Here is a 22,001-nt window from a genome sequence, read left to right on the forward strand (position 1 = left end):
TCAAAATGATGAGTAGCTGCCTGCTTGCTGCGGCTTCTCTCTCGCTAATTTCTCTAGCTCTCACTTTCTGATTGCGATAACTTTGGCTTATCACTTGAGTGGCCTCCAGGCTCTATCTGTCCAGCCCCCCCCCCCCCTACACCACCCTGTTCCCAGACAGGATGCTGTTGAGGAGCAGGGCAGTCTTCTTGCAAAATGTTGTCACTGTTTCACGTTGAGCAATCCATCACTGTCCCAATGTTCTTTGCTGCACCTCACCCTTTGAAAGAACAAGCTTTTATCTTAATCACACTAAAGACCTTCAGGTGGGTGATCGTCTCACTGTGAGATTCTCCGGAGCAAAGAAAGGCAAGGCTGCAAGGCTGTGTAGAATAGGACTCTGCAACTGTGGATAGTTTCCTGCGTTAAGGCTTGCTGCGTTTGGCTAAGAAGCAGCCTTCGGAAGGCCTGATGGCTCATTCCACCAGGGGCATGGCTGCCACCACTGCGCTGACATGTGGAGTAACTGTTCTTGACATCTGCCAAGCAGTGACATGGGTGTCAGTGCATAAGTTCACAAAGCAGATGAGCCTTGAAAACCAGCATTTCACCCATTCTGTCTGAAGACTTTTTAGTCTTGGAGCACTCCACGGGCTACATATTTGGTATCTATTCTAAAGGTGAGTAGTCTGTAGTTAGAAGTACCCATAGAACAACAGCTTACCTTCAAGAATACTGTTTCTTGTGGATACTCTAAAAACTGCTGATTCCTCATTGCCCTCCTGCTTTCCCATTCTGTGGAGTGGTTTCTTTTGTCATAAAAAAGTTCCCAAGCTAAAGATCTGCACATTGGTACTCTTGATTGGTTTTGGGCTCCTCGTCCGAGGGCCCAGGCAGAGCTCAGAAAAACTTGAGGGTGTACAGAAAAGGCGCTTATATGTGGCTCTGCTCTATCACGTCCGGAGCAAAATAAGTTCAGCATGGAGCCGCATGATGCCACCTATTGAAAACTTCTGGTTCCAGTCTGGTGCCTGGGAAATATTCTAAAGGTGAGGAATATGAGATTAGACAGAGTATCCATAGAAACAGCATCAGTTCTTCGGAGCACTACCATTTGGGAACGGTGGGTTTGAAGGGTGAACTGCAGTTTCATTTAAGGATGAGAATGGCTTTCACCAAAGAAACGAACAGGCCCCTATGTTATTAGCCCACCCTTTTGGTGCTTTTTCACCTTACAATGTAGGTGTTCCTTCACCGAGGAATGACTCTAGCTGCTCTATTCTTCCAATACTATGGACCAACACAGTTGTGCGACAAAATTGACGGGATGGCCTCACACACCTCCCAGGTGTCAGGCTTCATTATTGGCCATCCCACATTTGCCAAAGATTCCTCTAATGGCAAACGAGCCCATATTAGGGCTGTAGTTCAGGCATTAGCCGGAAACTGAGGAGAAAAAGAAAGGAAAAAGGGGGTCCAATAAAATCCCTACCGCCTGCCAGTTAATTTTTCTAAACTTTATTCATTGGTGGAGGAGAGATGGTTAAAAGCAAGACAAATAGGACAATGATAGCCCTGTTATGGTGCTGGTTGTCCAGTGTTAAACAATCAGGTCTGTTAATCAATCAGGTCGACATGTTTTAGCCCCACTGTGGCCCCCTATCCCAGGCTTTCTTCAGGACCAAATTGAACCTTGTATGTCCCTACAGTGATTCCGTATTACATGCGTAATTACTACACTCATACAATACCCGATCAACGCTTGGTTCAATCAGGGTCCTTCCATGCCAAGAGGAGACTCTCTAAAAGACATAAATATATATACAGTTCAATGAACACAAGCATAAACATTCACACATTAACGAAAGAAGAAATCTTTTCAGAGTGGCCAGAGTACATGTGTAAAACTAACTTATGTGCCAAACTACTCTCACACCGAAATGTAGTCGCCCTTTAGGAAAATAGTGAATGATACGTGAACTATTTTTCGCCCGTGTACATGCACAGTCAACTTCTAAAACATTTATTGTCTGTGTTGTTCCCTTGTCAAGCCCTGTTATTTTTACACTGTTCAAGTTGGACCTTTAAGACCTTCAACATATCAATAAAATGTCAGTATCTTACTCTGTATAACTAGATCATGTGCTTCATGGAGGGGCGGTGGAGGGAGTCCTGTAGTCATACCCTAAAACGGTGCAATGATATAACATCCACGTTAAATGAACGTGGGATGGCCGATGATCAAGCCTGACACCTGGGAGGTGTGTGAGGCCATCCCGTTTAATTGTTCGCCCAACTGTGTTGGTTCATAGTATTGGAAGAATAGAGCGGCTAGAGGCAGTCCTTGTTGAAGTGGCCCTTTCGTTTCTTTGGTGGAAGCTGTATTGTAAGGGAGAGCACGAACGACGGTCCCTCGCCTTTTAGGCAAACCCTCTCCCACTCTGTCGGACCTGGTAGTGGTTCGGTCCTACGTGATAAAAAGGGTGAGAATGGTCCTGAAGTGACGCCACCTTTTTCCTCTCCTCATGAACATTGTCAGTATGGCTGTTGATGAGCAAGGCGCAAAAAGCTCATGCCTTTTTGTGTCTTCGTTTTGAGTACCTAGGAATTTGGAGTAGACCATGCACACATAAATAATTCTAAAACAACCCGTAAAAAACGTAGTTCTTTTGATCTGTGTGCTGTACCTCTCTTAGTGTTAACCTCACACTGTAGTTACAAGAAAAACTGGGGCCAACTGGCTACCTGGACAGAGGTGCGCCCTACATAAAGGATATACATATATTTAACAAATTCACAATTAGGTGATTTAACATTTCTCACATGATTTTTAATACAAAACTGAATGATTTCAATCAACAAAAATGTTGCGTTATCACAAATAAGTACATACACTTAGGCAAGTGTCAACCTTGGTTATATGACAAACGACTGCATATTCATGTCATACACAAACATAATTGAAACAGCCAAATACATTTCGGGACTATCGTCCCTTCATCAGGGGCACAGCTGTAAAAACACAAAGAAAACATGTTTAAATGTACATAAATGGAACGACCGCTCAATTCAAATGTTCTCTTGATCAAATAATACCTTAATAACTCAGACACCTTCAAGCATTTTTAAGTGACTAGTCAATGTCAATAACATCCACCACGTCCAGTGTTTGTGTATAAGTGTGATCCTTATCCCTAGACATTAGTCCAATACTCACATGATATGAAAGCTAGTGACACTAGCAATTATTCGAAATGTTCACAACGAACCAGTGGTGCACCCAAGTTGCAAAAACAATAAGAATGAGACAGTCATCTAGCTGATCACTCTGTAAAACAACTTATCAAACACCCACCCGTGAAAGCGGCACAACATACCTGCAAATCTAGTGGAAACCAGGGTTTGACTGCCAAGAAAAATGAGAGTCCAACCATTACCAGGATGAAAAGAAATAAAAGATAAAAAGCACAATGTTAGTAGATCGAACTCCTACCTCATGCAAAGACACCGATCACAAACCTCCTTTTCCTGTCAAAAAAGATGATCCCCAATAGGTGTTAAAATATCCCCATGTACTCAAAACCATCCAATCTGGCCACACACGGAAAACTGACATCCTAACTTACGAGATACAGCTAACTCCTGGCTTCGCTGATCCAAACGCGCTCCATGTTGTTTCAACGCCGACTCTGTACTAATCCTTCCCGTGCTTTTCATTATCATGTGACTAAGTCATGTGATTGTAGTTCCTGAAACCCGTACACTTGCGAATCCAGTGCCATCTTGGAGTGTACCAAGCTTAAATAAAGACCCCTCCTACCGCTCATAACGAATTTGCAATAAACCTAATGGCTGAATGACGATGCAGGACTTTAGTGTATGATCGACAATAACATGAAAACCTAATCTTACACAAACAACTCGTTACCACAATATTCATGTTCGCAAATGTCTGAGGTCGCTGGATCCTTATTTCTAAACAATTATAATCGTTGATATGACGCCATATTAGGTGATGTTGTCCGGTAATAAGAACTCATCACAGCTACAAAAAACGAGCCCAAAAAAACTCATAGATGTAAAAGTAAAGTAAGCTCCAAATCCTACTAACCTCACATTACAGTGTGCAGTTAACGCATTAGTCGCGAATGTCACGGCGCTTCAAACGCTAATGTGCATCATATGGTCATAATGTCCCTGGTCATATGGATACCAACAGGTAAATACCTGGCTACAATAAGTCCACCACCGACATTCTCCAGAACAACGGACACACCATCTATATCCACATGTTAATGCAGGGAAAATAGGTTCTTAATAAATTATCAAAATCTATTCTCATGATGGCACAGCAACCCAAGTCAATACTACCTTACCCTAGCGAGGTAGCCAATACTCAGTGCCTAATTAAGTGAACCCGAATTAAAAACGCTGTTGGTCATAAGTGAAACCCAAAAATGAAAACCAATAACCTACGTGGTGTTTCTTAGTCAGTATGGCTGTTGATGAGCAAGGTGCAGAAAGCTCATACATATTTGCGCCTTAGTAGTGAGTACTCCAGACTGAAGACTGCCCTGGTGTGAGGAGCATCGTTCTGCACAAAGCTTGTCTGGAGAACAGCATAGGGAAGACAATAAAAAGAGGTCCAATCCAAACTGGTTTTGAAAGTGCAGTCAAAAAATCCACATCCCCCATCTGCTCAGCCTGCATACAATTGAGATCTATTGACTCCCTTGTTTTTTCGTTTCCAAGTTCTCTTCAACCAAGGAAGGGTGTGGTCCAGGTTACTCGGAGGACTGTGGTGCAACCAGAGGTGGTGTCTGCCTGATGGCCAGCTTTCCAGAGGTGAGGGGACATTACCTGGAGTCTGATCTTGCTGGAAAAAGCTGAATCTGACTTGAAGCCAATCTTCTGATGAGAGAAGAAGTCTACCATCCCTGGAGAGGTGCGGCAGACCTGAAACGCTGGAGCAGCTGACCCTGGCGATGTGTAGGCCTTCCGGCCGAAAGATACCAAAAACTGAAATCTGCATCCCCTGATGGGCGTGTGGGCTGCAGCTTTTCCATGTGGACAGTCCCTGGAGAATCGTGGACAGCGTCAATCACTGCTACTCCCAGGAAACTTGTGCTCAAGGTGGAGCACGCTGCAAGACAGAGATTTTGTAACCAAGACAGCGTTCAACCCCAACCAGAAGTTTTGTACCCAAGAATGAGGGTGCCACCATTCAGAAGTTTGTGCCCAGGCAGATTGCGCCACCGCCATTCAAAAGCTGCACCGCAGGGTCTGACAAGAGCACATGTACGCAATACATTTTAAAGTGGATTTGTGGGACATCATAGAATAAATAAATGACTAAAGTAGCGTTGTTGAGCTGATAGAAACAGTAGTAAATACATTAACAAATGACATTCAATTTTCTGTTGACAACCTATGCATTTCCAATGAATGACCGATATTAAACTTACAAAACCATTAATTTGCCATTCTGGATTCACCATGCATCGCAAACTCTAGTCAAGGCGAGTTAAACTTCTTTGCTACTGTACACTTAGAGCGCGTGGCCCGGACAAAGACCACCAGAATTAGTGACCAAACCAAATTAGGCAACAAGTAAAGGATAGTGTTCAGGAGATTCTGTGATGGATGTTCGGACCAGGAACTTGAGAAGGTAGCACAGAGATAGTTACCAAAAAACTCTTTTGTCACCGAAAAGCAGAATCCTATTACAATTGGTATTCACTGTAAGGTTGTTTGCAACACAGTTTTCCTGAATAGCACCAGTGTGCAGCGAAGTCCTTCTGGGGAGCATAGCAAGCAATCTTAGTGATATGAGTGGGCCGCAGACCGACATGGTTTCATTCCAGTCACCTGAAAAATGCCCGAGCAGGGCTGGGGCTATGCACAGCTCTACTGCAATTGGTTGTTAAGAACAATAGTGGAGAAAGTTGGCCAATAGACTATTCATTTACCCATAATGCCCTGGGTGTTTAAATATCGTAGTCCACTTGCCCTTGCTAGTTGGAAAGGATGATACCGCACTCTTGTTACTTTTATCAGTAACAAAGTCATAGTTACGTACACCAACAAAGAAATTGGGTGCAGCTTACAAATGAGAGTGCTGTGGGGCTCCTTGTGTGCAGTCGCGAGAGTGTCCTGCTACGCTTGATAATGGGGTGTAGACAGTCCAACTGATTCCATGTAGTAGTAAATCGATTTAAATGAAGGATCTAAGTAAATTCACGCTTTTCCCCGTTTAAGCCATCCTTGTACCTTTGAATGGATGGGCAGAACATGCTGCACCACAAGAGCAAACAAAAGACGTGTATCAAAAATGTAATTAGACTTATTTACATTTTGGCAAAATTATTAGACAAAAAAGTGTCTTTTTCATGAAGTGCGTGAACCCTATTGGTTTTGTCGCTAGGATCGGTGCTTAATAATTTACACAATATATACTTCCGCGCGCAAAATGAATCTATTTACCCACACGCTGCATACACGCCATTCAGCTCGCTCATCATCAAATATAAGTAATGAGAGGACGGGGAGAGATGAGATTGGGAATCTGGCAGCAGATGTTCTACACAAATCCAGCTCGCTGCATCCAGTCTGTTTCTATGGTGATGGAATGGGTAATTATCGAGGCCAGACATCGCCCGCTCTATTCCCAACAAGGTAGATGGTGGATATGAATTTGAACTCCGGCTTCCTTTCGCTCGCTCTCCCCCTCCGGACAATAGTGTAGCTTTAAACAAAGGGGGGAGGCGGTGGGGGCTGCTGGAGGCAGGGGACCTGCGAATTCCCCTTTATGAATCCGTAAAGGAAGAGCTCCTGCGCGAGATGCCGAGGATGCTCAGGAAATGGGCTGGAGCATCCCTGCAAGGGAGACGCCCTGATTGGCTACCGACTCCAAGCTGCTTGCCAATGGGAGACGGACGGGGCTCCGGCGCTATAAACACAAGCAGAGCTGCACGCGTATCTCAGATTGGCACGGCACACCTGCCAGAGGTGGACAGAGGGGCTCCACTGGCACATGGCTACCTCGAAAGCAGACCTTGCTACAGTCTTCCGTCCGAAACCGGAGAAAGCCACGCACTTTGGTCAGCTGGGAGGTAGTGCACAGACCTTTTCAGAGACGGAATCCGAAGTGATGAAAAATGGAGCATCCGGACCACTGTGAGTAGAGCCCGCATTTTAACCCACTCTTTTTTTTGCCAGAGTAAGCACCAGTTTTGTCTCTGCGTCCAGAAAGAAACCCTATATGAACCCAGGCCTAGAACTATAGAGCATTCGCTGTTGTCCTGTGGGCGTTATTTGTGGAAAGGCTCAGTTTTTTTTCTCCTTTTAACATCACTGTGGTGCCCGTAACTCTGTCGCGATGGGATGCTGGCGAATGTGTGGGAGGCATTCTGGGTTGTCGAGGATGTCGGGTCAAGCCTGCTGCCCGTGCTGCCGGAAGGTAGGCGCTGCCGTGCTGCGTGGGTTAAGCATCCTTTGCATTGTTTACACACTCTCCGCTGTGCGCGAGCTGCCGCTGGCGGGGGCTCAGAGTCCAGCATGGAAGCAGTGGCAGATGGCAGAGAGCTGCCTCCGCCCTGCTAAGTCTGGGATTCACATCCCTTTTATAGGTTTGAATTATTGTTTCAGTGTTCTCGTAAACCCATGCATGCCATTTGCCTTAGTTATATTTCTTTATTTTTTTTATTGAGTCACTCGTACTGAGAGCTCGCAGACTTTCTTGTGCCACGCTGTAGTGTCATTATTCTGTCCTCGTGGCTCTGTTTTTCACGCTTCACTCCACACAGTAGAGCATCGCATTAAGGCTCTCGCTGCCTCATGGAAAACAATGCTTTCATCCCACATGAAATTAGGCCCTGACAGCCAAGCACCTGAGGCAGTCCTGTGTGTGCTCGTTATGAGCACACACAACGCGCCCCTATTCAAACACAACGCACGACATGCACCTATGTGTGCACTATCTGAGAGCTACTTCTATTAGGGAACATATGAGGCGCCCCTTTTTGGACACTACGAGGAGGAAGTCCTTTTTGGATACAGCACAAGGTGCATTTTTTTTTTTTACCAAAACGCGCCAGGAGCTCGCATTCACACAAAACGCACGAGGTGTACTCCTAGTTGAACAAAGCACATGAGACGCTCCTCTATGTAACCCCCCCCCCCCAAAAAAAATCCACATGAGGTGTTCCCGTTTGTACACACCACCTCAGGTGCTCTTTGGACAAAGATGAGTTTCAGTTTGAACTCCGCGCCTGTGGTTCTTCTTTTTGAACACAAAATGAACACGATTCCTCTTTTCACATAGAAACACACGACGTTCTCCTAATTGCACACATCTCCCCAGGTGCTCCTTTTTAGACACATTTTATGGGGTGTTCTTTTTGTTCACGGCTCATGGTGTACTCCTTTTTGAACAAAGCTCCTATGGTGTTTATATTTGTACACAGCTCCTAAGGCGCTTCTATTAGTACACAGATCATGAGGCACCCCTGTTTGCACACAGATGGTATGGTGCTTCTATTTGTATACTGCTCCTGAGGTGCTCCTAAGGCGCTTCTATTAGTACACAGATCATGAGGCACCCCTGTTTGCACACAGATGGTTTGGTGCTTCTATTTGTATACTGCTCCTGAGGTGCTCCTATAGGCGCTTCTATTAGTACACAGATCATGAGGCACCCCTGTTTGCACACAGATGGTTTGGTGCTTCTATTTGTATACTGCTCCTGAGGTGCTCCTAAGGCGCTTCTATTAGTACACAGATCATGAGGCACCCCTGTTTGCACACAGATGGTATGGTGCTTCTATTTGTATACTGCTCCTGAGGTGCTCCTAAGGCGCTTCTATTAGTACACAGATCATGAGGCACCCCTGTTTGCACACAGATGGTTTGGTGCTTCTATTTGTATACTGCTCCTGAGGTGCTCCTATAGGCGCTTCTATTAGTACACAGATCATGAGGCACCCCTGTTTGCACACAGATGGTTTGGTGCTTCTATTTGTATACTGCTCCTGAGGTGCTCCTAAGGCGCTTCTATTAGTACACAGATCATGAGGCACCCCTGTTTGCACACAGATGGTATGGTGCTTCTATTTGTATACTGCTCCTGAGGTGCTCCTAAGGCGCTTCTATTAGTACACAGATCATGAGGCACCCCTGTTTGCACACAGATGGTATGGTGCTTCTATTTGTATACTGCTCCTGAGGTGCTCCTAAGGCGCTTCTATTAGTACACAGATCATGAGGCACCCCTGTTTGCACACAGATGGTTTGGTGCTTCTATTTGTATACTGCTCCTGAGGTGCTCCTATAGGCGCTTCTATTAGTACACAGATCATGAGGCACCCCTGTTTGCACACAGATGGTATGGTGCTTCTATTTGTATACTGCTCCTGAGGTGCTCCTATAGGCGCTTCTATTAGTACACAGATCATGAGGCACCCCTGTTTGCACACAGATGGTTTGGTGCTTCTATTTGTATACTGCTCCTGAGGTGCTCCTAAGGCGCTTCTATTAGTACACAGATCATGAGGCACCCCTGTTTGCACACAGATGGTATGGTGCTTCTATTTGTATACTGCTCCTGAGGTGCTCCTAAGGCGCTTCTATTAGTACACAGATCATGAGGCACCCCTGTTTGCACACAGATGGTATGGTGCTTCTATTTGTATACTGCTCCTGAGGTGCTCCTATAGGCGCTTCTATTAGTACACAGATCATGAGGCACCCCTGTTTGCACACAGATGGTTTGGTGCTTCTATTTGTATACTGCTCCTGAGGTGCTCCTATAGGCGCTTCTATTAGTACACAGATCATGAGGCACCCCTGTTTGCACACAGATGGTATGGTGCTTCTATTTGTATACTGCTCCTGAGGTGCTCCTAAGGCGCTTCTATTAGTACACAGATCATGAGGCACCCCTGTTTGCACACAGATGGTATGGTGCTTCTATTTGTATACTGCTCCTGAGGTGCTCCTTTAGGCGCTTCTATTAGTACACAGATCATGAGGCACCCCTGTTTGCACACAGATGGTATGGTGCTTCTATTTGTATACTGCTCCTGAGGTGCTCCTTTAGGCGCTTCTATTAGTACACAGATCATGAGGCACCCCTGTTTGCACACAGATGGTATGGTGCTTCTATTTGTATACTCCTCCTGAGGTGCTCCTTTAGGCGCTTCTATTAGTACACAGATCATGAGGCACCCCTGTTTGCACACAGATGGTATGGTGCTTCTATTTGTATACTGCTCCTGAGGTGCTCCTATAGGCGCTTCTATTAGTACACAGATCATGAGGCACCCCTGTTTGCACACAGATGGTATGGTGCTTCTATTTGTATACTGCTCCTGAGGTGCTCCTATAGGCGCTTCTATTAGTACACAGATCATGAGGCACCCCTGTTTGCACACAGATGGTATGGTGCTTCTATTTGTATACTGCTCCTGAGGTGCTCCTATAGGCGCTTCTATTAGTACACAGATCATGAGGCACCCCTGTTTGCACACAGATGGTATGGTGCTTCTATTTGTATACTGCTCCTGAGGTGCTCCTAAGGCGCTTCTATTAGTACACAGATCATGAGGCACCCCTGTTTGCACACAGATGGTATGGTGCTTCTATTTGTATACTGCTCCTGAGGTGCTCCTATAGGCGCTTCTATTAGTACACAGATCATGAGGCACCCCTGTTTGCACACAGATGGTTTGGTGCTTCTATTTGTATACTGCTCCTGAGGTGCTCCTATAGGCGCTTCTATTAGTACACAGATCATGAGGCACCCCTGTTTGCACACAGATGGTATGGTGCTTCTATTTGTATACTGCTCCTGAGGTGCTCCTATAGGCGCTTCTATTAGTACACAGATCATGAGGCACCCCTGTTTGCACACAGATGGTATGGTGCTTCTATTTGTATACTGCTCCTGAGGTGCTCCTATAGGCGCTTCTATTAGTACACAGATCATGAGGCACCCCTGTTTGCACACAGATGGTATGGTGCTTCTATTTGTATACTGCTCCTGAGGTGCTCCTATAGGCGCTTCTATTAGTACACAGATCATGAGGCACCCCTGTTTGCACACAGATGGTATGGTGCTTCTATTTGTATACTGCTCCTGAGGTGCTCCTATAGGCGCTTCTATTAGTACACAGATCATGAGGCACCCCTGTTTGCACACAGATGGTTTGGTGCTTCTATTTGTATACTGCTCCTGAGGTGCTCCTATTTGTACATACTTAAGGTGCTCCTATTTCTACACAGCTCTTGAAGTGCTTCTAATTGTACGAAGCTCTTGAAGTGCTTCTATTTGTACACAGCTCCTAAGGCGCTTCTATTAGTACACAGATCATGAGGCACCCCTGTTTGCACACAGATGGTATGGTGCTTCTATTTGTATACTGCTCCTGAGGTGCTCCTATTTGTACACAGTTAAGGTGCTTCTATTTCTACACAGCTCTTGAAGTGCTTCTAGTTGTACAAAGCTCTTGAAGTGCTTCTATTTGTACACAGCTCTTAAGGCGCTTCTATTAGTAAACAGATCCTGAGGCACCCCTGTTTGCACACAGATGGTATAGTGCTTCTATTTGTATACTGCTCCTGAGGTGCTCCTATAGGCGCTTCTATTAGTACACAGATCATGAGGCACCCCTGTTTGCACACAGATGGTATGGTGCTTCTATTTGTATACTGCTCCTGAGGTGCTCCTATAGGCGCTTCTATTAGTAAACAGATCATGAGGCACCCCTGTTTGCACACAGATGGTATGGTGCTTCTATTTGTATACTGCTCCTGAGGTGCTCCTATAGGCGCTTCTATTAGTACACAGATCATGAGGCACCCCTGTTTGCACACAGATGGTATGGTGCTTCTATTTGTATACTGCTCCTGAGGTGCTCCTATAGGCGCTTCTATTAGTACACAGATCATGAGGCACCCCTGTTTGCACACAGATGGTATGGTGCTTCTATTTGTATACTGCTCCTGAGGTGCTCCTATAGGCGCTTCTATTAGTACACAGATCATGAGGCACCCCTGTTTGCACACAGATGGTTTGGTGCTTCTATTTGTATACTGCTCCTGAGGTGCTCCTATTTGTACACACTTAAGGTGCTCCTATTTCTACACAGCTCTTGAAGTGCTTCTAATTGTACGAAGCTCTTGAAGTGCTTCTATTTGTACACAGCTCCTAAGGCGCTTCTATTAGTACACAGATCATGAGGCACCCCTGTTTGCACACAGATGGTATGGTGCTTCTATTTGTATACTGCTCCTGAGGTGCTCCTATTTGTACACAGTTAAGGTGCTTCTATTTCTACACAGCTCTTGAAGTGCTTCTAGTTGTACAAAGCTCTTGAAGTGCTTCTATTTGTACACAGCTCTTAAGGCGCTTCTATTAGTAAACAGATCCTGAGGCACCCCTGTTTGCACACAGATGGTATAGTGCTTCTATTTGTATACTGCTCCTGAGGTGCTCCTATAGGCGCTTCTATTAGTACACAGATCATGAGGCACCCCTGTTTGCACACAGATGGTATGGTGCTTCTATTTGTATACTGCTCCTGAGGTGCTCCTATAGGCGCTTCTATTAGTAAACAGATCATGAGGCACCCCTGTTTGCACACAGATGGTATGGTGCTTCTATTTGTATACTGCTCCTGAGGTGCTCCTATAGGCGCTTCTATTAGTACACAGATCATGAGGCACCCCTGTTTGCACACAGATGGTATGGTGCTTCTATTTGTATACTGCTCCTGAGGTGCTCCTATTTGTACACAGTTAAGGTACTTCTATTTCTACACAGCTCTTGAAGTGCTTCTAGTTGTACAAAGCTCTTGAAGTGCTTCTATTTGTACACAGCTCCTAAGGCGCTTCTATTAGTACACAGATCATGAGGCACCCCTGTTTGCACACAGATGGTATGGTGCTTCTATTTGTATACTGCTCCTGAGGTGCTCCTATTTGTACACAGTTAAGGTGCTTCTATTTCTACACAGCTCTTGAAGTGCTTCTAGTTGTACAAAGCTCTTGAAGTGCTTCTATTTGTACACAGCTCCTAAGGTGCTTCTATTTCTACACAGCCCCTAAGGCGCTCCTATTTATAAACAGCTAGTGAAGTTCCCCCATTTGCACACAGCTTACGAGGTGCTCCTATTTGTACACAGCTAAGGTGCTTCTATTCGGACACAGCTCATGAAGTGCTCCTATATACACACAGCTCCTAAGGTGCTTCTGTTCGTACACAGCTCCTAAGGTGCTTCTGTTTGTACACAGCTCCTAAGGTGCTCCTATTTGTACACAGCTCATAAGGTGCTTCTGTATGTACACAGCTCCTAAGGTGCTCCTATTTGTACACAGCTATGGTGCTTCTATTTGTACATTAATCATGAGGCACCCTGTTTGCACACATTTGAGGAAGCACCCCCATTTGCACACAGCAGGTATGGTGTTTCTATTTGTACACAGCTCATGAAGTCCTTCTATTTCTACACAGCTCCTGAAGTACTCCTATTTGTACACAGCTCCTAAGGTGCTCCTATGTGTACACAGCTCCTAAGGTGCTCCTATGTGTACACATCTACGGTGCTTCTATTTATACACAGCTCATGAAGTGCTTCTATTTGTACACAACTCCTAATATGCTCCTGTTTCTACAGAGCTCCTAACATGCCCCTCTTTGTACTCAGCTAATGAGGTGCCTCTGTTTTTACAAAGCTTATAAGGTGCTTCTATTTGTTCATAGCTCAGGAGGTGCTTTTATTAGTACACCGCTGATGTGGGGCTGATGCTTCTGTTTGTACACAGCTAATGGGGTGCTTCTATTTGCTTCTGTTTGTACACCGGTGGTGAGGTGCTTCTGTTTGTACACAGCTCCTAAGGTGCTTCAATTTGTACACAGGTGATGAGGTGCTTCTATTTGTACATATATCATGAGTCTCTTCAATTTGTTTACAGCTCCTAGGGTGGTCCTATTTGTAAACAGATCCTAAGAGGGTCGTATTTGTACACAGTCGAGGAGGTGCTTCAGTGTGTGCACAGCTGGTGAGGTGCTTCTGTTTAAATACCGCTCTTAAGTTGGTCGTCTTTGTACATAGAGGGTGAGGTGTTTCTGTTTCTGTGCCGCTCTTGAGGTGGTCCTACTTGTACACTGCTGTGGTGGTGCTTCTGTTTGTATACAGGTGGTGAGGTGCTTCTGTTTGTACGCAGCTCCTAAGGTGCTCCTATTTATACACAGCTGAGGAGACTTCATCCTCTATGCTGACAGCACCCAGCTGGTTCTCTCCTTCACCGACGGACCTACAGCTGTTTAGAGCAACTTTCACAACAGGATGAAGGCAGTAGCCACCTGGATGAAGGAGAGCTGCCTCAAACTCAACTCAGACAAAACCAAAGTCCTTATCCTGGGCACCACCCCTGCTTCCTGGGATGACTCCTGGTGGCCCGAGTGCTCAGAACCCCCACCCCGCCCACCAGTCGACCACACACTTACCCTCTACACCATCCTCGAATTCTCACTCTCATTGTACCACCAAATCAGCACCATCTCATCCTCCTGCTTACACCTGCTGCACATTTTTTGGAAGATCTTCAAGCGGATTCACACCAAATCCAGGTGAACGGTCACCCAGGTGCTAGTCAGCAGCAAGCTTCACTGCGGCAACACACTCTACGTCGGCTCCATCCAAAAACTCCAAAATAAACTGCACACATCAGAATGCCCCGCTGCAGCGCCTTCTCCAGTCACCTGAGTGACTTCACTGGCTCCCGATCACTAGTAGAATTACCTTCAAGCTCCTCACGCACACCTACAAAGCTCTCAACAACACCGGACCTACATACCTCAACCACTGCCTCTCTTTCTACACACCCACCAGAAATGTCTGCTCCGCCCAACTAGCACTGGCCACTGTCCCACGGATATGCAAGACCTCAGCTGGAGGAAGATCTTTCTCCTACCTCGCCGCGAAGACCTAGAACTCCCTTCCTCTGCACTTCAGGCAATCACCATCACTGCCGCAATTCAGGAAGGACCTCAACACCTGGCTCTTCAACTGAACCTCAGACCCCTTCCTCACCTTCCCCCCCACTCAGCGCCTTGAGACCATAATAGGTGATTAGTCGTGCTTTACAAAAACCCTGATTGATTGATTTGACAACTGATGAGGTGTATCTATTTGTTTGCAGCTCCTAAGGTGCTCCTATTGGTATAATTACATTTTATTATGGTGGTCGAATCTTTTATATATGGTTTTATTTTGCGTGTATTGCAATGGTTTTAAGTAACTCTGCAAATAAAGGAAACTGCCAAACTGCCTATTGGTACACAGCTGATGAGATAATTCCATTTGTACACAGCTCATGAAGGGTTTCTATTTGACACAGCTGATGAAGTGCTTCTGTTTGTACACAGATAAGGTGCTCCAATTTGTACACAGCCGATGAAGTGCTTCTATTTGTACAAAGCTGAGAAGGTGCTCCTGTTAGTTGACTTCCTATGTGAGCAGCTTGGTCGGATGTAATGGAAAGGCATGAGAGAAATGCAAGTGCAGGGGATGGAAGAAAGAAAGGTGAGAGCAAGTGTTGTACTCTAGGCAAGATAGAGAGCTGTTAGTAGTCCTCAGAAAGGCCTCCCCTAATAGGATGTTATGAGCCCATGGAAGTGCACTATTTAAAGTGTAGTATGACATCTCAGCTTCTAATATATGAGAACAAGTGGGTAACCTGACTGTGCAGTGATGTGGACGCATTATACACACCCAGCCACTTCTAATCAGAGGCAAATGCAGGTATCTTCTGTGTTTCACGTGCTTAGAAACAAAGCTACAATTCAGAATTAGTACACAATTTTAAAAGTGTATTTGCTCCCTGCTGTTCTTCCTCCAGACTGTTTGCCTTATAATTATTATACGTGTAATGAACGGTTTTATGTTGATCAGGTTAGGGTGTGTTCATGAAGCCTCTGCCTATACTGTTTCTCAGCCAATTCAATTATGCCATTTACACCTGAATGTAAATCAGATTCACTTTCACCCTATCCGCCTGGGCACCTGATTACCTGTTACACCTTGTAATTACATGTATAAAACTCACTGATACCCTGGGTGCACGGCCCAATTTCTGGTTCCTCTTAAACGCTTTGATTGAAGAAACATACCGTAAAGATGGACCGTGCCTCGCTTTTGCAACTGGTTGGCAGAAGCATCGCGGGCCTCCCTTTAGATTGTAGTCTGACTGCGACAGACTCTGACAAAGTGGATAAAGTACCGAATGGGGGTGTAGAAAGTTAGATTATCGGAAACTCCTAACCTGGGCTATATATCTGAGTAGGAGACGGTTTGTCCCATTGTGTTGTCCAGACTTGAAGAAGGACCTACCTAACTCAATACAGTACAGCAGAAGTAAGTCACACCTACTCAGAGAAGAATCTTTGTGAATTGGACCCAATGTATTTATAGAGTATTTCTGTTCATCAAAAATCAGAAGGGGGAAAGAGAGGGTGTTATCGGTCCCTCACTTATCCTCCCCGAACTTAACCGCTTAGAGAAAAATGTGATGTTCCAGTTTTTTTTCCTAATTGACATTGATAAAAAAAACAAGAGGAAAAAAGAATTACTATTTATCCTTGTTTTGCAAAATATCACGAAGAGTGTCCTTTTCAGGACGCATGGACCCTCCCCCACCTAGGTGGCATGCTTCATCATCGGGTCATGCTACACAATACCCATCCCCCCCCCCCCAAAAAAAAGGGCTCTGTAGTGGGTATAATCTCTTCCCCAATAGGGTTATGGTGAATGGGTAGTGGTAGTGGAGAGTGGGTGTAGGGAGAAAAGTAACATTGCCTATAATTGTCAGTAGGTACTCTTTTTATTGTCTGAAGATTATCTATGACAATGTTAAAAGTTAAAGTTAATAACTAGTGGGGCCAATTGAGCATCAGTTATTCTTTGATCCTTTGTGTGGTCGACATGTTTCATTCCCTGCAATGCAGCTGAAACAATTGGCATTTCTTCTAGACCTTTGCATATGACCCTATTGCCATCTAATGCAGGTCTATCTTTGGCATTGAAGGTGATGTAACATTTTTCAAATTTTTTTTTACATCAGAAAATGTGTCACGACTTTTGGCATCTCTTGTACTCCTGAATCAGTGAACCAATGTCCTAGTTTGCTGGGACACCCGTGGAATGTGGGATACTTGGCATCTTCTCTGTACACTCCGTTTGTAGTACGTGGGCCTGCTGTCTCGCCTGCCCCAGTCCTCCCCTCCCGGATGCATTTCTATTCATGTCACTTTAGCCATGTTATGACCAGAAAATCTTATGATTTTTTTTTAATTCTAGAAAAACACTCAGTAACAATTGTGCAGATATTAGCTGTAAGGTCACAGATAAAGTTTGAATTAACTGTTGTTGAACGGCTCCGTATCACTTCTTCCAGGTGGACGGTATCGGTTGAATCTGTGTTGACTTAATTTGCTTTGGACTTCATTCTCCCATAAAGAAGTTGTGGTTTTGCATGAAATAGTTGCTCTAATTCCTAATTAAAATATATTGAAGATAATAGAGCAATTAAAGCATTTCCATTATTTTTTAATAAGAAATGATTTCCACAGATTGGGTGTATCCAACATTCTCATCTCCCATGAGACAAGCAAAATTATGCTGGTATAATTCCAAACTTTATAGCTGCAAAGGGTTACTTTGAAATAATTTACAAAGCCTTGTAGGGAGGCTTCAGAGCCAGTTTTCATGTGAGGCAAAACCTGTCTGAAAAATGAAATGGTGCCATTTGTAAACGGCTTTGGTCCTCACTTTTTTATCTGCTGTTGTAAATCCCTCATTCCGTAACACTGATGGTCGGCTCTGTTAAGAAAACCTCCTTCGCTTAAATATGAGGATCAGATCATTCCATGTCCCTAGACACCATCATTTCCGTAAGGTAGCGCCTAGTCCAGCTGAAATGTATCAAGCGAATCCGAACCCCGCCCACTGATTAGAATGCCAGCAACGCAGCGGAATTCGCGCAGCGGTCAATGTGTTAATTGAAAGCTGAGGGATGAACACAAGTTGTTTCCGCGATCACTCTAGCCATACTTTTCTGACGTTGTACCAATAACAAAATCAGCATCATGGTACTTTCTGCTGCATCATTCAGAGTGTTGGCTTTATTATCATTTCATATTACATTATTTTTTGTTAATTTATCGAAGGTAGAGGATCCAAAAAATAACGCCCAGGATTGCACAGGCAGCAAAACTCATTGTTCCCAGCCCACCCAGAAGCAGCCTCTAAGCCACTTTAGTTTGCAGTTCACAAGCACCCTGTGGGAGGCAGAATCAATCATTTTGTCCACAGGTGATGATCCATAACATCCAACAGATGAGTCTTGCAGATAGTATAATGTGGCAAATCCCTGCCTTCACTTTACGCCCCACCGCCCCTTCAATCAATCAATCAATCAATCAGGAGTTTGTTAAAGCGCGACTACTCACCCGTAAGGGTCTCAAGGCGCTAGGGGTGGGGGGGGGGGTTGGAGGGGTGCAGGTTCCATTCCATCAAGGAGGGGGTCTGTCGAAGAGCCAGGTTTTGAGGTTTCTTGCGAAGATGGGGAGCGATGTTGACTGTCTGAGGTGGAGCGGAAGGGCGTTCCATGCTTTGGCCGCGAGGAAGGAGAAGGAGCGGCCTCCCGATCTGGTCTTTCTGGTGCGGGGGACCACAGCGTAGGAAAGCTGGGCTGATCGTAGGGTCCTTTGGGGTGTGTGGAATTTGAGTCGGCTGTTCAGGTATGCTGGTCCGGTGCCGTGGAGGGCCTTGTGTGCGTGGGTGAGCATCTTAAAGGTGATTCTCGCCTCGACGGGGAGCCAGTGGAGTGTGCGCAGGTGCTGGGAGATGTGGCAGTGTTTTGGCAGGTTGAGGACCAGTCTTGCGGCGGCGTTCCGGATGTTCTGTAGCTTGCGGATGAGGTTTTTGTTTATTCCGGCGTAGAGTGCGTTGCCGTAGTCGAGTCTGCTGGTGACCAGGGCGTGAGTGACTGTCTTTCGGTGTTCGAGGGGGATCCATTTGAAGGTCTTACGAAGGAGGCGGAGGGTGTGGAAGCAAGAAGATGAGACAGAGTTGATCTGGCGGTCCATTTTGAGCTCGGAGTCCAGGATGATTCCCAGGTTGCGTGCGTGGTCTGTGGGGGTTGGCGGGTTTCCGAGGGCGGTGGGCCACCAGGTGTCACTCCAGGCGTCGGGGTTTGGGCCCATGATGAGTACTTCTGTTTTGTTGGTGTTTAGTTGTAGGCAGCTGTTTTTCATCCATTTGGCGACGGCTTCCATGCCTTCTCGAAAGTTGCGTCTGGCGGTGTTGGGCTCGTTGGATAGGGAGAGGATGAGCTGGGTGTCGTCTGCATATGACACGATGTTGAGTCCGTAGGTTCTGACGATGGGGGCAAGTGGAGCAATGTAGACGTTGAAGAGCGTCGGGCTGAGGGAGGAGCCCTGGGGGACTCCGCAGGTGATAGGTGTGGGGTCCGAGAGGAAAGGGGGGAGTCTGACCCGCTGCGTCCTGCTGGAGAGGAAGGAGCAGATCCAGTCGAGGGCCTTGTCCTGGATTCCTGCATCGTAGAGTCTGCGTATTAGGGTGCGGTGGGAGACTGTGTCGAACGCCGCTGATAGGTCGAGGAGGATGAGGGCTACTGTTTCTCCTTTGTCCAGTAAGGTGCGGATGTCGTCTGTTGCGGCGAGGAGGGCGGTTTCCGTACTGTGGTTTTTTCTGAAGCCGGATTGGGAGGAGTAGAGGATGTTGTGTTCTTCAATGAATGTGGCGAGTTGGCTGTTGATGGCTTTCTCGATGACTTTCGCTGGGAACGGGAGCAGGGAGATGGGTCTGTAGTTTTTGAGGTCGTGGGGTCCGCTGAGGGTTTCTTTAGGAGGGGGTTGACCTCGGCGTGTTTACAGTCGTCGGGGAATGAGGCGGTCGCCAGGGAGCGGTTGATGGTCTGGCGGAGCATGGGTGCGATGGTGTTGGCGGCTCTGTTGAAGATGTGGTGGGGGCAGGGGTCCGTGGGGGCCCCTGAGTGGATTGACTTCATTGTCTTCAGTGTGTCTTCGGTGGTGAGTGCTGTCCAGTCATCAATCGCTGGTTTCCGGGTGTCGGGGGTGGTTGGTGAGGGTTCAGTGTGTTGGTTGTCTTCGTCGAAGTTGTCGTAGATGCTCTTGATTTTGTGGTGGAAAAAGATGCTGAGTTTGTCGCAGAGGTCTTGTGAGGGAGGGATGTCGGTAGACTCGCTGGTGGGTTGGGCGAACTCCTTGATGATGCTGAAGAGTTCTTTGCTGTTGTGTGCGTGGGTGGAGATTCTGTCTTCAATCGCTTTTTTCCTCGTTTCTCTGATGAGTTGATGGTGGGCGTTGGTGGCGGCTCTGAAGTTGTTGTGGGCTTCTGTGGATTTGGTGTTTCTCCAGGCCTTTTCGAGGCGGCGGCATGTGCGCCTGGACTCTCGAAGTTCGGTGGTAAACCATCTGGCTTTCTTGGCACGGGTATTGTTGTTTTTCTTGAGGGGGGCTATGGTGTTGGTGCTGTCCGAGATCCATCTATGCAGGGTTCGGGCTGCGGTGTTGGGGTCGTCGTTTTCCGCGATGGTTGGGGTGGAGTTGTTGAGTGAGGAGGTGAGCTGGGCTCGGTCACGATCTGGCGGAGTCCAATGTTGTGGAGGTTGTCCAGGAGGGATGTGGTGTTGGGGTCTAGTTGATTGTCGAGGTGGAAGTTGAGGTCTCCCAGCAGGGTGTAGTTGGTGGATGCGATGGCCTGAAGGGAGATAATGTCCGTAATGGAGTTGGCGAAGGGTCGGCGGGGTCCAGGAGGTCGGTAGATGAGGGTTCCTCGGAGGGCGGCGGTGGGGCTGGCCAGTATCTTGAAGTGAAGGTGTTCCATCAGTTCTGTGGACTCGTCAGAGAGTGTGCTCAGGCGGAGGCTGGATTTGTGGATGATGGCGATTCCTCCTCCTGGGTGGATGGGGCGGTCCTTCCTGGAGATCTTGTATCCTTGGGGGATGGCGATGGCGATGTCCGGTCCCGAGGTGGTGTTGGTCCAGGTTTCGGTGAAGAATGCTACGTCTGGGGTTGTGCTGTCGAGGAGGTCCCAGATTTCTGTGGCGTGTTTGTGGAGGGATCGGACGTTGAGGAGGATGCATTGCAGGGTCTTCGGTTCGGTTGTGTTCTTGTGGGCGGGTTGTGCTGGATCCGTGTTCTTGGCGGTGCTGCAGGTGTGCCGGCAGCGGTGACAGCGGAAGGGTCCATGGGTGTCGGCTGGTGATGCTAGCTTGTAGTTGTTGTTGCAGCCTGGGTTGAGTGCGTGGAGTGCTGCTGGGTCGTAGCGTTGGCGGGGCGGAGGTCCAGGGTTCCTGGTGCTGGTCGCGGACGGGTCGCAGACGAGCGCAGACGTGCTTGCCTTTGACGCACCTTCGGTGCACCAGCGGCGCGCCCGCAGCCCGCGGCCGCTGTGCGGCCGCGCAGTGGCCGCCATTAAGTAGGGGTCGGGGAGGGCTGGACAGCTGGGAGGCGGGAGCGAGGAGGGGAGCTGGATTGGGCCGGTCGTGCTGGGGGGGGGAGGGGCCGCGGGGGCAGCAGCGGCGGGGAAAGGTAAAGGGAGGAAAGAAGGGATAAAGAAAAAAGGGAGAATAAGCAGAAATAAGGCACAAAAGAGCAGAGATGCAGAAAAGAGCAGAAAGGAGAAAGATAGAAAGGGTAAAAAAACGAGTGAAAACGGGTGAAGGAGCAGAGGGAGAGAAAGGGAAAATGGGCAAAAATAAGGCACAAAAGAGCAGAGGTGCAGAAAGGTGAAAGATAGAAAGGGGAAATAAACGAGTGAAGGAGCAGAGAAAGGGAAATGGGCAGAAATAAGGCGCAAAAGAGCAGAGGTGCAGAAAGGTGAAAGATAGAAAGGGGAGAAAAAGGAGTGAAGGAGCAGAAAGAAAGAAAGGAGACAGAGGTCCACTGGACCACCAGGGATGAGGCGCAGGGAAAC

General features: G+C 46.8%; 1 protein-coding gene across 3 annotated transcripts in view; it reads left to right on the plus strand.

Annotated features, from left to right (window-relative positions):
• ELMO1 (engulfment and cell motility 1) overlaps positions 1-22,001 on the plus strand; it is a 1,412,865-nt gene that overhangs the window by 1,119,593 nt on the left and 271,271 nt on the right. Inside the window, exon 1 of one of the 3 annotated variants that reach the window (XM_078688217.1) lies at positions 7,029-7,155. The exons of the other annotated variants lie outside the window; for them this stretch is intronic. The gene's annotated coding sequence lies outside the window, so the exon portion shown is untranslated. Of the gene's footprint in view, positions 1-7,028; positions 7,156-22,001 lie in introns of those variants that run through there. 3 annotated transcript variants of the gene reach the window in all.

The sequence above is a fragment of the Lissotriton helveticus genome, chromosome 4_1 (assembly GCF_964261635.1).
Source record: "Lissotriton helveticus chromosome 4_1, aLisHel1.1, whole genome shotgun sequence".
In the NCBI taxonomy this organism is placed as follows: domain Eukaryota; kingdom Metazoa; phylum Chordata; class Amphibia; order Caudata; family Salamandridae; genus Lissotriton; species Lissotriton helveticus.